Here is a 5,305-nt window from a genome sequence, read left to right on the forward strand (position 1 = left end):
TTATCCAAAGGAGTAATGCCAATTACTCTTGAATCTACAGACCTCAGGGCACATGCCCTATTTTTAACAGAGAAATGCTTGCCGGAATACATGGCACTGCTAAAGGCAGAGTCGACCTGTCTTTGTCTCTGCAAAAAAAGGTGCAAGAATTCAGAGAGTAAGATATTTGTATCATTTCCCTCCACTTCCTCTTGTTTTTTTCTAGGCCATCGCTTATCTGCCAATTAAACTCCACATCACAATGCACCAGGCCACCTTCCCTTCTCCCCAAGATTGTACTTTGGGGATGAATGCAAAAGAGTTAATAAGGAAAGCAATCATTATGATATCAACATAGTACCCCTGGTACCCCTTGGCCTCCAGTCTGTTCTGTGTCAACTTTGTCTAGACTGAAAGTTATGTGGGGAAGAAGATGTTTTTCAGTGACAAATGCTAATAGAAATGCTTAACAAAGGCTAATAGAAAATCAACTTAGGGCTCTCTGAGGCATTCAAACATCTCCTTACGGGAGCTACCTGGCTCCTTCGGTACCCAGGTGGCCCCCAGTCATGACAAAGTCTGTGGGTGCTACAGCAATACAAGTTTTATATAGTGTTCACCAATTTGTTTCACCCAAGGCACAAGGGCAGAGCAGTTAAGGTCTCTCTCCATGACTTCAGAGTTGAGAGATTCAACCCTGCCTTAGTTGACCCAGCTCTAAACAAGTAGCTGATGATTTGGGCTGTTTTGAGCCAAAGGCAGGTGGATTTTAAAGTTAGATTAATCTAGAGGAGGCATAATAGATCAGGGAGGTAGATACCATGAGGATAATGAGTGCTGAATAAAAACCCAAGAGAGACTGGCAAGAAGACAGTTTTTCCTTGGAAGCCGACAGATCCTTGCAAATCTCTCTCTTTAAACCTCTATCCTATGTTTAAGTGACTATTAACACTTGTCTTTATTTTCTTGAATTATCAGTAGATTACATGCCAGATGATTCACATTAAGCCTTCAAACTGTTAGTTTTGAAGGCCATCAACTCATCTAACCCTCCAGTGATGAAGGACGAGAGATCATCAGTTAAGCCCCAGAGTGTTTTCCACATATAAGGAATAGGAAGGAAGAAGAGTGGATCTGTTGGCAAGAGAAGCCAATTGGCCAGCAAGGTCATATAGGAGGAGTATATGAGGCATTATAGTAGCAGACCAGCAGCAGGAGGTAGAGTAGCATGAAGGTGAAGAAGGTTGATTAGTTGCTACAAAACATGAGGAGACCCCTAGAGTAGGGGGGTGGGAGAGAAGAGGAGTACAGATGGGCAGCCAGTGGAGAGGATTAACTGCTTTATTTTTAGACACTAGAGCAGGTGTAATGTGGGTGGCAGCGAATCTGGAGAAGAGGTTGTAAAGAAGCAAGGAGGAAGGTGGTTAGGACCTGGAGAAGGGCTTTGGAAGTCCGAACAGAAAGAAGAGAACAGGTCTTTAGCCAAATCTGGGGTATGCCTATTGCCCTGCCGAGTCCGATCACAACTCTTGCCACATTTACAAGTCTCCCTGGATCTTGTTTACACTTTTAATTTCTTTTTGGTGGAGTTCTTGTCAAAGCGATTAGCAAATGCTTTCAGTCAAAAACCGTTTAAATTTAGTAGCAGGAAAGAGAAGTTGGTTGAGTGCGGAATCCACCCCTGCCGCTCCAAAACAATCAGAAACAGGAAAAAGTAATCAAAAGGGAGTTTTAATGAGTTATAGAGCCATTGTTTACTGGGGAGGGCTGAAAGACTGAAACCTAAGTCTGGAGGACCTCTCTGACCCTGCACTGCCTCTTGGTGGCAAAATATTTGCTTGAAATTACGTCAAAACAACACAATGTGTGTGTCCGAAGGCCAAGGAGACAAAAAAAAAAAAAAGCTGAGAAAAATAGTGGAAATTCCCTGAGTCTCTGAACGTACTGGCAGCTTTTCTTGAAAAACAAGGAGGTAAACAGCAGCTGTATTTACATGTTAAGGTTAGAGCAGGCAGCTTCTCTTGACAGTGTGAAAGTGCACGCTTTATCTGGCTACAAGATCTAAAACTATTTGTAAACTTTTGTTCCACTCTCCTACTAACACCGAGAGCATGTATTGTGCTTCATCCAGCCCGGGTGTGAACTTGGAGGGTGGGTAGAGTCTGACAGAGGAAGTGAAGAAAACAGTGTAGTGGCCTACAGGCTGTCATGAATGCAGCCGTTCCAGCTGGGAACTTGCCCACAGCCGCCTTCGATATGAAAAGCCCTCGTTCCCTCCATGATGGATTTAGAAGGATCTTCTGGGGTTTAGCTGTTTCACTAGTTGGTAAAACAAATGATGCTAGGATATATCAGTTTTACCCAAAGAACCTCAGCTGCCCTTACTCTAGGATGAGACATTTATACCCAACATTGACGTTTTAGCTGGAGTTGAGAACCATCTTGTAGAGAGGTTTGGAGGAGAGGAAAGAAAAATCATTTTCCTTTAAAGGAATGATATTAAAGAAAGGATGTTTCATTTTTATTACCCAATGTCACCTACAAAACCAACAGGAATCACTTAATCAGGAATCCCTAACATCAGCTAATGCCAGATATTTCTGGGTAAGACGCAGTGTTACACATCATTACCTGATGTATTTAATATTGGATGGAAGGATTTCTTCCTGGATTCCCAACTCATGGTAAACCGGCATCCAAAAGAATGAAGGTTTAATTCTTTTAGGGCTTAAATTCACACCTGATTTTACTGCACATCAATTCTGCTGGCAGACGAGCCTTAGACAATGTATATAGATGCTGTGTTTAAGTCCTTAAAACTTATTAAAATGCTTGCCTCAATCCTGCAGCAGTGAGTTCCATGGGTTAATCCTCAATTCTCTATTAATTCTGCCTTTTGCTATGGAAAATTCTGTTAGAGATGCATAGTTTGCAACTCTGCCTGTTGATGTTGGTACAAACTTAATTAAATTCTAATATTAGAAATCAGCTTGAGGTGGGACAGAATCAATGCCTTATTGAAAACTTTCCTTGAGATCTTTCATTAAGACATTTTTCTCTGCATTTGCAGACAAAAAGACCATACAATACACTTTGTGTTGCTACAGGGTGCCATGCTGTATGCCTCCTTGGAAGGAAATATCACAGAAATAAGTGGGAGCTCTTTTCACTGAGCACTTGAGAAATCCGTACCTAAGTCTTCATTGTAAGAGAGGGGATACCATATGGTTGCAGCCCGGTGTTCTGTCCTGGCTTATATCCTGCCACCTGAATGGGCAAGTTTTTCAGAAGAAATCCAAATCTGTCATCCACAGCTGCATTTCACCAGCTTTGCAAAGCTTTAAGCAGAGAGGTATGTGTGAAGCGAGGAGCAGTTCTCACTGACTCCACACAGCAGATCAGTCATGCCCTGAAGCATGTGGGTTGTTATCCTGCACTTTCAGGTTTTATCTTGCTTCCTTTATTCTGTGCAACTTGCTGCCTTTATGATGACTCCTCCGAGTGATGTCTTTCAAAAGCATTTCAACAGATGAAGTAACTAGTGACTCAGCAGGCCAGCTGGGTGGCTTTTAAGGATTAAATATTCAATTCTATGCATATGAAAGCCTCTCTCTTACCTTAACGTTATCAATAAAATATCTGATAAAATATGACAGTGATTTTATGCAAACTTGAAATAGGGTCTTGCTGGAAGCACAAGTTCAGAATTTGCCTTTGCAGAGAGATCTCTGTAAATATGTTTTTGGATCAAAATTCAGACAGGCACGGAAAAGAAAACTAGGAAAACAAAACTAATGTGTTAGTTGGTACATGACAAATAAATATATTTGCTGACTTGCTGACTCTATTACTTTCACCAGAATATCTTGATTTCCATTACGTGTTTGCAAAGAAGACTCATTATGAGACGCATTGCATTTGCCCAACATCAGAATCAATAGTCAGGTTTATGAGGGTTGTAACTCCTTTACTACATTAGACCAGCCTATGTTGTACAACTGATACAATGATCACAACTTGGTCAAATTATCAGTGTAGCATCAGTCAGCACTCATGAGAGTCCCTGAGTGTCAGAATGGGAGAAAAGTCAATGGATATAAAGATAACAAAGAAAATTAAAACAGCCATGGAGGAAATGTGCTGTTTAAACAACCATAGGTGAAAGTAGTGCAGAGAGTCATTAACGACCTTTTGAACAGAGCAGGCTGGTGACAGAGGGTGAGTGGATGGATTATCTGAAGTATAGCTGCCCTCTCCTATTCTGAATACAACAGTGAAAAAACATTAATATGATGGGCAAGGAAACCATTAATTTCCTCACCCCCGAAACCATGTGCATCTACAATCTGTCCTGATCAAGATTCTTAGCTGAAGTAAACTGAATTTAAAGGTGTTAAGCTAATTTTCTCCAGCTGAGTATTTCATCTCACGTCTCTAACGATGCCAGTTTTGCTATTTGCAATGGTGGCTCCATCCGTGAATTTATATCAACACCTGCCAGTACCAAGTGGACGGAGATAACCAAACAGCCTTCAGTTATCAGCCAACCTTTGGTCACTACTGACTGAGCCAGGAACCTACTCAGTGCCCTAAAAGGAAAAAAACTTCAAATTCCCTGATCTAGTTTCCTTGCAAATGTAAAAATTCCCCTATCTGGGAAGAAAGCCTCCATTTTTGCATAATGCATACCAGCTGAATGTAGTTTACTGACAACTTCTGAATGCTGTAGTTATTGCAGTACATTTCCAACTAAAAGAGATATATCTTCATAGCATCCATTAAAGACAATGGGGAGGAAAGCCAGCAGCTCAAGGGTGGGGGCACGCATTCTTTGTAATAGATTGCATGAACAAAGAGAACTGGGAACTGCGTTTGTCATAATACTTGCAAAGTTAACTCTAAATGTTAATATCCCTATTTATCTTCTACATTTCACAAGCTACCAAACTATAACATGTATTTTATTTAGTCAAACAACTGCTGTCTTACTAACAGGTTTGCTATTACAGATCACCACTTTTATGCAAGTACCCTCACACATTATTCCCAGAGAACCTACATTAAACCTCTGCATCGCTGTATTTTTTTGTATTTACCTGTATTAAACCTAATACGAACAGGTCATTTTACCAGAAAAGCATCATCAATGGACACTGTGGTTTACAGTATGTGTTATACTCACACCTGTAATTCTGTCAACACGTATACTTTTACAAGCAAAAATACACAGAATCGAAGTCAAAGTTTACTAGAGGTGGAAAATTCCCATGAAAGCAGGGAGCATTTCAAGTACCTCTGTGTTTGCCAAGCCAGTTTGAGACATTTC

This window comes from Alligator sinensis, unplaced genomic scaffold (assembly GCF_000455745.1).
Source record: "Alligator sinensis unplaced genomic scaffold, ASM45574v1 scaffold839_1, whole genome shotgun sequence".
NCBI lineage: Eukaryota > Metazoa > Chordata > Crocodylia > Alligatoridae > Alligator > Alligator sinensis.